The following is a 9493-nucleotide window of genomic DNA, read 5'->3' on the forward strand; positions in this document are numbered from 1 at the left end:
CCTGGAGAGGAATATTAGGTCCCGGACACATGCCTAGATGAGTTCTCTTCGGCCCTGCAGTGACTCGAGCGCAACCCCCAGCTTTCCCTCGCAACCCGAGGGGAAGATTGGGCTTCCCAGGGCCAACCCAAGGGGAAGGCTGAGATCCCCGTCGTAACTCGAGAATCCCGCCGCAACTCGAGAAAAACCACGTGGTTCCCACCTCTTGGCAAGATGAGGCCCTTGCCCGCCACGGCGTCTCAAGGGAAGTCCCCTGTTCCGCCCTGAAGGGCGAAACGGTCCCTGACAGCCTTCCTGCGACCCACAAAAGTCCCCCGACACGCCGGGTTCCCTCGAGGGGAACACCGAGGGTCCCGGCACCGCTTCCTCTGAGCCCCTTCTCCCCTCCTGATCGCGACAGTAGAGGCGATTTCCCTGCGTGGTCTGGAAGGGGTTCCCGGCCTTCCCGGCACACCTGAGGATGAGGCCGGTCTCACGAGGAAATTCGAGACGAGCCACGTGGGTGGGGCCACATGCCGAACGCCCCCGATTCCCCGGTCCGCCCTTGAGAAGGACCCGAGGCCCGGACCCCTCTTCCAAGGCAACCCTGGGGGGGAAGGCACAACAACAAGGGGCACGGCCACCCCCGTGCATCGTCCGCAAAGACCCGCGGGTTCCACACACAGCTCGACGAGGGGCCTGAGACCCCCTGAGCAACTCGAGAGGCCAGCGGGGTTCCCTTCCTCAGACAAGACGAGGCCTGACTCTCCTGTCCCAACTCTGCAGGGACCCTGCGGACAGAGTCCGAAACGGAGAGGAAGCCTGAGGTTCCTGCCTCCCCTCGAGGTGAGGCCCTCTTCCGTTGCGCCAGACCCAGCGGAATCCTGAGGGGCCCCGCCACCTCCACAGGATCCCTCGCCTCTCAGAGGCACCCTGGGAAGTTCCCTAAGGTCCCCGGCAGAAGGCGAGGGACACGAGGGTTTCCCACCGCCCCCCGAGAAAGACCTCGAGAGTCCTTCTTCAACGCGTCTCGAGGCCCTAGTCCCCTCCCGTGACTCGAGAGTCAGGACGCGCTCCCCCTTGCCACGCGCATGGAGACCTGACTTCCCTGGCGCCGCACGAGAGGCTCCCTGAGATCCTCGTCGTGCCTCGGGAGAAAACCCCCACGGGCGCCGCAGCTCGAGGAAACCCCTGAGACGCCCCCATCCTCGCGAGCTGAGGGCCTTCTTTTCCTGCATGGCCTGGAGAGCAATCCCGGGTCCTCTCTCCAAACGGAAGAGGAGGCTGGACTCCCTTGATGCCGCTCAGGGGGCTCCAAGAGAACCGCGTCGCGATTCGAGAGGAGAGCGGAGTCCTTGGCTTCCCCTCGAGACGAGGCCTGACTCCCCGCGGGAGCCTGGAATGCAACCCCGAGATCCCTGCCTTCCCTGGAGAGGAATATTAGGTCCCGGACACACGCCTAGGTGAGGTCTCTTCGGCCCTGCAGTGACTCGAGCGCAACCCCCAGCTTTCCCTCGCAACCCGAGGGGAAGATTGGGCTTCCCAGGGCCAACCCAAGGGGAAGGCTGTGATCCCCGTCGTAACTCGAGAATCCCGCCGCAACTCGAGAAAAACCACGTGGTTCCCACCTCTTGGCAAGAGGAGGCCCTTGCCCGCCACAGCGTCTCAAGGGAAGTCCCCTGTTCCGCCCTGAAGGGCGAAACGGTCCCTGACAGCCTTCCTGCGACCCCCAAAAGTCCCCCGACACGCCGGGTTCCCTCGAGGGGAACACCGAGGGTCCCGGCACCGCTTCCTCTGAGCCCCTTCTCCCCTCCTGATCGCGACAGTAGAGGCGATTTCCCTGCGTAGTCTGGAAGGGGTTCCCGGCCTTCCCGGCGCACCTCAGGATGAGGCCGGTCTCACGAGGAAATTCGAGACGAGCCACGTGGGTGGGGCCACATGCCGAACGCCCCCGATTCCCCGGTCCGCTCTTGAGAAGGACCCGAGGCCCGGACCCCTCTTCGAAGGCAACCCTGTGGGTGAAGGCACAACGCGAAGGGGCACTGCCACCCCCGTGCATCGCCCGCAAAGAACCGCGGGTTCCACACACAGCTCGACGAGGGGCCTGAGACACCCTGAGCAACTCGAGAGGCCTGCGGGTTCCCTTCCTCAGACAAGACGAGGCCTGACTCTCCTGTCCCAACTCTGCAGGGACCCTGCGGTCGGAGTCCGAAACGGAGAGGAAGCCTGAGGTTCCTGCCTCCCCACGAGGTGAGGCCCTCTTCCGTTGCGCCAGACCCAGCGGAGTCCCGAGGGGCCCCGCCACCTCCACAGGATCCCTCGTCTCTCAGAGGCACCCTGGGATGTTCCCTAAGGTCCCCGGCAGAAGGCGAGGGAAACGAGGGTTTCCCGCCGTCCCCCGACAAAGACCTCGAGAGTCCTTCTTCAACGCGTCTCGAGGCCCTAGTCCCCTCCCGTGACTCGAGAGCCAGGACGCGCTCCCCCTCGCCACGCGCATGGAGACCTGACTTCCCTGGCGCCGCACGAGAGGCTCCCTGAGATCCTCGTCGTGCCTCGGGAGAAAACCCCCACGGGCGCCGCATCTCGAGGAAACCCCTGAGACGCCCCCGTCCTCGCGAGCTGAGGGCCTTCTTTTCCTGCATGCCCTGGAGATCAATCCCGGGTCCTCTCTCCAAAAGGAAGAGGAGGCTGGACTCCCTTGAGGCCGCTCAGGGATCTCCAAGAGACCCGCGTCGCGACTCGAGAGGAGAGCGGAGTCCTTGTCTTGCCCTGGAGACGAGGCCTGACTCCCCGGGGGAGCCTGGAATGCAACCTCGAGATCCCTGCCTTCCCTGGAGAGGAATATTAGGTCCCGGACACACGCCTAGGTGAGGTCTCTTCGGCCCTGCAGTGACTCGAGCGCAACCCCCAGCTTTCCCTCCCAACCCGAGGGGAAGTTTGGGCTTCCCAGGGCCAACCCAAGGGGAAGGCTGAGATCCCCGTCGTATCTCGAGAATCCCGCCGCAACTCGAGAAAAACCACGTGGTTCCCACCTCTTGGCAAGATGAGGCCCTTGCCCGCCACGGCGTCTCAAGAGAAGTCCCCTGTTCCACCCTGAAGGGCGAAACGGTCCCTGACAGCCTTCCTGCGACCCCCAAAAGTCCCCCGACACGTCGGGGTCCCTCGAGGGGAACACCGAGGGTCCCGGCACCGCTTCCTCTGAGCCCCTTCTCCCCTCCTGATCGCGACAGGAGAGGCGATTCCCCTGCGTGGTCTGGAAGGGGTTCCCGGCCTTCCCGGCGCACCTCAGGATGAGGCCGGTCTCACGAGGAAATTCGAGACGAGCCACGTGGGTGGGGCCACATGCCGAACGCCCCCGATTCCCCGGTCCGCCCTTGAGAAGGACCCGAGGCCTGGACCCCTCTTCGAAGGCAACCCTGTGGGTGAAGGCACAACGAGAAGGGACACTGCCACCCCCGTGCATCGTCCGCAAAGCCCCGCGGGTTCCACACACAGCTCGACGAGGGGCCTGAGACCCCCTGTGCAACTCGAGAGGCCAGCGGGGTTCCCTTACTCAGACAAGACGAGGCCTGACTCTCCCGTCCCAACTCTGCAGGGACCCTGCGGTCGGAGTCCGAAACGGAGAGGAAGCCTGAGGTTGCTGCCTCCCCTCGAGGTGAGGCCCTCTTCCGTTGCGCCAGACCCAGCGGAGTCCCGAGGGGCCCCGCCACCTCCACAGGATCCCTCGCCTCTCAGAGGCACCCTGGCAAGTTCCCTAAGGTCCCCGGCAGAAAGCGAGGGAAACGAGGGTTTCCCTCCGCCCCCCGACAAAGACCTCGAGAGTCCTTCTTCAACGCGTCTCGAGGCCCTGGTCCCCTCCCGTGACTCGAGAGCCAGGATGCGCTCCCCCTCGCCACGCGCATGGAGACTTGACTTCCCTGCCGCCGCACGAGAGGCTCCCTGAGATCCTCGTCGTGCCTCGGGAGAAAACCCCCACGGGCACCGCAGCTCGAGGAAACCCCTGAGACGCCCCCGTCCTCGCGAGCTGAGGGCCTTCTTTTCCTGCATGGCCTGGAGAGCAATCCCGGGTCCTCTCTCCAAATGGAAGAGGAGGCTGGACTCCCTTGAGGCCGCTCAGGGGGCTCCAAGAGACCCGCGTCGCGACTCGAGAGGAGAGCGCAGTCCTTGGCTTCCCCTCGAGACGAGGCCTGATGCCGGGAGCCGGCATATTGCATATTGAGTGAGGATCTGTAATAGCTCAACTGGAATTCTATCACTGCCTGGAGCCAGCGTGAGGCACTCCGCCCATGACAAAGGTCATGAGGAAGGAGGCTCGGCATACGCAAAGGCGGGATCGAGCCTCAGGAGTCCCCCTGGAAATTCTCGAGCATCTACCCCCAAAACCAGAATCTGCCTACTTTCTGCTTTGTGCTTTCACCTACACCTCTGACTTTACGGGGGGCTGTCTCCCACTACCTCTCTCTGAAAAAAGAGTTAGCTTACAGCTCCAGTTAATAATCCCTGGGCGTGACAAGAGTGTTTTAATCTACAAACTCCTCTGAAGGTTCTCTAGCCTGCCTGACAGGCTTGTCCGGCCACATGTGATTGCTCACAGCCTCCCAACCATGAGAGGCACAAGATGCTTTAAACCTTCTAAAAACAGGTTCTTTAGAAAAGTTAGAAAATTATTAGTATAAGTGTAATGGGCTGATTAGAAATCGTATTGGTGAAGGGTTTTTCATTTGTTGAGCCAATGTTTACTGCTAAGTCTCCACATCCCCTGCTCTTATACACATTAATGAATATATAGAAGACATAAGTATTAACCTTTGATATTAATCACGTTAGACCTTAGGCTAAGTAAATTCTTTCCTTAACTAAAACCCACTACACCCTCACCCTATAGGAATGTAACTTTATTTGGGTGGCGTCTGTTTTAAGAATAATCACCCCTGGAGAAATAAGTGTCCTGGTTGACTGACCGCTGTCACAAGGAGAGGGTCGTAAATTGTCAGCAGGCCCCCTGGCCAGAAGATGATGTAACACCCCTAAGACCTCTGTATACATTTGTATGAAGCACCTGACTTTGATAAAAGTCAGGACTGCTGACCCCGCGTGACTTTTGCATAACACCTCAGTGTATAAAAGTAGACCATGGAAAATAAAGAATTGGGATCAGTTCCTCGAAAGACTGGTCTCCCCATGTCTCTCTCTCTCTCACTCTGGTTGAGTCTCCATCTGGAGCGCGGAACCCACCATGCTTACTAATTATGCCTGGGCTTCTAAGATCCGACCGGGGAGGCCTCAGTGTCTCCTCTCCTTCGGGAGAATGGAAGGACGCCTGCGGCCTACGTAAGTGGTGCAAGCTTCTTGTCTTGAAGTTTTATTGGTCCCCCGCGTAAACCAAGCTACTCAGCCTCTTTTCTCCACTGAATTTTCCTCACTGAGCTATCCTTATTCTATTCCTTAATTAACGTTTAATTAAGCAGTTGTTCCCCGACCCTCGCCTAGCCGTCTCTCCTTCGAATACCCTGGATCAGCTGGGGCTGGACCCCGGCAGGTGGCGCCCGAGACAGGATATTCCAAGGTAAGCTCCCTGCAATTAGGGTCATCAGCTCTATTGCTCCCCCGTTCTCGGAACAACTGGGTCATCAGCCCTCTTGTTCCCCCACGGAGCAGTTTGGGTCATCAGCTCTACTGCTTCTCCCTCGGAACAGTTTTGGGCCATCAGCCCGCTGTTCCCCCCCCCGGGACAATCTGGGTCATCAGCCCAATTGTTCTTCCAGTGTTCGGGACGGCTAGGACCCCACTCAAGGGTGCCGCGGACCCCCCTGTAGGATAGACAGGGCGAGAGGAGTGGGAAGTGTTGAAAGTGTTGAAGAGTTAGAGAGAAAAAACGGTTTCTAAAAAGGCTGACAAGAAAGGCCTGATCTTTTGATAGCTAAAAGCAAAATCTATTATACTTAATTTTCTGACATGGGTAACACTGAAACTAAGAATGGCAACTCTTTATACAAGTAATCTTGAAACTGTTAAAGAGGCTACTGTTAATTTAGATACTTGGGTGAAGGTAAAAAACCAACTAAAAACTTATCCTATAAATATGATTCAAAATGTTCTGAACCCTCGTCATGAGGCTGTGGGATAACCTATGGGAGAGGCTATAGCGGTGGATGGTAGTGGGTCTCCACCTTCTATGCAGATCATATTTTCTGCCATTGATGAGGAAAAGGAGGGAGACTGTGCTCTACCTCCCGAGGAGTGAGAGGGCTTACAGGACGCTGCGGCCGGGCGCCCTGGTGAGCCCCCTCTCCCTCTACACAAACCTTTAAAAATTTATCCAACAATTTCTGATTTAAGGCGACTACTCCACCTCCGCTTGCACCTCCCAGGGCCTAAGAATTCCCCAGTTTACATCCAAAGCCTCCCAGAGCATTACCTAGGGTTGAAAAAGATTAAAAGTTTTCTTTTAAACAAAGTAGCTTTTAAAGAATACACAATATACAGAGCCTGCTCCTTGCAAAAAACCCCCTCAGGGGGGCCTCACCCAAGCAAAAAAAAAAAAAGAGAAAAAGAAAAAAGTGAAAAAGAAAAAAGGAAAGAAAATAGAGAAAGATCTAAAGATAAAAAAAGAACTAAAGAGTGAAAAGGAGAGAGGAACGGAGAAATAAGGAATCAGGGAATGCAGCAAGATAGAAAAAGGAAAAAAGGAAGTTAGAAAAAGAGATACAGAGAGAAAGAGAGGGGGAGAGAGAGAAATAAAGTAAGAAGGAAAAAGGGGGAATGAAAGAGGGAAACAGGAAGGAAATGATAGAAAGTAAAAGAGAAGAGAAGAGGAAGGAAAAAAGATAGAGTGAGGGAAAGAAAACTTGAGAAAGATTTAGAGAAGAAAGAAAAAAAAAATCAGCAGAGGAGAGAGGAGAGGACTTAGAGGACACTGTGGCCTGACGCCCTGGCGAGCTACCTCCCCCTCTGCGCAAACTTTAAAAAAAAACTTATCCACCACTTTCTGATTTGGGGCGATAGCCGCCGCCTCCGTTTGCGCCTTCCAGGGCCCAAGAGTTCCCCACTTTGCCCCCAAAGCCTCTCAAAGTGTTGCCTAAGCCTGAAAAAGATAAAAAGTTTTTTAAACAGTGGAGCTTTTAAAACAGACTGCATGCACAATATGCAAAGGTGCTCCTTGGAGAAAACCCCCTCAGGGGGGTCTCACCCAGGCTAAGAGAAAAGCAGAAAGGTAAGGGGATTTAGCAACAATATTAACCCTTGACAAGCCGGTTACTCCAATTCCAATGGGAGTGGCTGGCCCCCTACCTGAGGGCATTGTAGGACTTGTGCTAGGGCGTAGCTCGCTTTCTGAAAAAAAAAAAAAAAAAAAAAGAGAAAAGAAAAATTTCGGTGGTGCATGGTGTAGTAGATTCTGATTATATTGAGAAATTAAAATTTTGACCTCACCGCCTACTAAAACTGCAAATTAATAAAGGTCAAAGAGTAACACAGCTTTTGCTTTTTACCTTAGTATCAGACAGGAAAAAAACTTGACTTCTCAGGCTAGGAGCCACAGAGTATTTGGATTTAGTGATCTAGCTTTTTGGGTGCAGGAAATTACAGCTCCAAGGCCTTTAAAAGATCTTTTAATTCAAGAAAATAAAATGTCAGGGCTATTAGACACAAGAACAAACGTCTCTTAACATTGCTGGGAAAGACTGGCCCAGTTCCTGGCCCACGCATACTACTGAAAATAAGTTGGTGAGATTAGAGAAAGTGGTATGCAGGGTGGGAATGCTGTAGAAAAAAAGGTGAGGGAGAGTTTAAAACCTTGAGGAGTAGTGAGTTCCCCATTGCTGGAAGTATTCAAGCAAAGATTAGATGGTTGCTTGTCATATAAAAAGCTATTGACCAGATTTAGTTTACAAAACGATAATTGGAGAAGCTTATAAAGATGTTGTGCAACACCTCTTTACTTGCTTCTCATATTTAGGTGCCAAAAGTTTTGAAAATTGATAATGCCCATTTGAAGATTGTTTACTAACTTTAAATGATTTCCAAAAATTATTAGGGGACATTAACTAGATACGCCCACATTTAAAACTGACTACTGCAGATTTAAAGCCTTTATTTGATTGCTTAAAAAGCGATCCTAATTCCAGTTCTAAGGCTCTTGTTAAAGTAGATGAGACTTTAAGTGATCAGTTAATTAGGATTAATAATACCAAAAGATGAGATTAAATTATTCTTGCCACAAAACATACACCTACAGGGTGCTTGTGACAAAAAGGCCCGTTGGTTCCATCTACCAGTGACCCCAAGAAAAATAGTTTTATCTTATCCCAGCTTGGTGGCACAATTAATTATAAAAGGAGGAAAAAAGAAGTGTGGAACTTTTTACAAAAAGAAGTAACAAATATAGTAATTCCATTCAATAAGGATCAACTGCAAGTCTTTTACAAAATAGTGATGATTGGCAAGTTGCCCTGATAGATTTCAGGGGTCAAATTTTGTTTCATTTGCCCTCAAGCCCCCACAGTAGTTAAAAGTTCAAAAATGTTAGATTGGCAGTTTGAGGATACCTGTGGAACTTTCCAACCCTATGTAGTTCCTACGCTCCCCTTTACCCTATGGGGGAGGGACGTGCTGTCTCAAATAGGAGATACTCAGAGAAGGGTTTTTTCAATTTCTTAGTTATCAACAGGCGGTACAATTAACAATACTATATATATTATTATTATAAATACATAATATAAATATATTTGCCTAATTACAGTTTGCCTAATTAGATATGGGTATACATAATTCTATTTATAGATCTATACTTAACTAATTTGTATATAAATTAAAATGTATACTATATATGCATATTATATATATACTGTATAATTAAATGTATATTGCAGTAATATAATGTGTGTGTGGCTGATATTAATTGGTATGGATTGATGCTGTGATGATATATGTTCTATATACCGTATAATTATATTATATATGTGTGACATGTATTATTGCAGTGCATTGGTTTGTGTTGGTTGGTATTAGCTGTGTACGTGTTGTATTGCTGTAGTATATATATTAATTAATATATTAATTATAACGATTAATTCAAGTATATTGATTTATATATATTAGATGTCAATAAGTTTATACTTGTTGCCATATATAAATACATATATAAATACATTTTGCATTTAGGCATATCTATATACCAAAATGAGATAAGGAGTTTATACATTTATTATTTAAATTTATACAGAGACCCAAACTAAACATTAGACCTAAATTAACATATCCCTAAATTTATGTTGTTAAAATGTAAATTTTAAAAATTTTAAAAATTAAATTGACAACTGCTTGACAATTCCTTTACCATGAAACCCCCATAGGTGTAATTGGGGTAGCCAGACAAAAATTGGTTTTATGGCAAAACGGCCCCCCTAGAATGGGTCCATCTTCCCGCTCAAACTAAAAAAGTAGCGGCTTCTTATCCAGGATTGATAGCTACTTTGATATTAAAAGAAAAAAGCGGAACATTAAATTATTTGGT

The sequence above is a fragment of the Bubalus kerabau genome, unplaced genomic scaffold (genome assembly GCF_029407905.1).
Source record: "Bubalus kerabau isolate K-KA32 ecotype Philippines breed swamp buffalo unplaced genomic scaffold, PCC_UOA_SB_1v2 scaffold_26, whole genome shotgun sequence".
In the NCBI taxonomy this organism is placed as follows: Eukaryota; Metazoa; Chordata; class Mammalia; order Artiodactyla; family Bovidae; genus Bubalus; species Bubalus kerabau.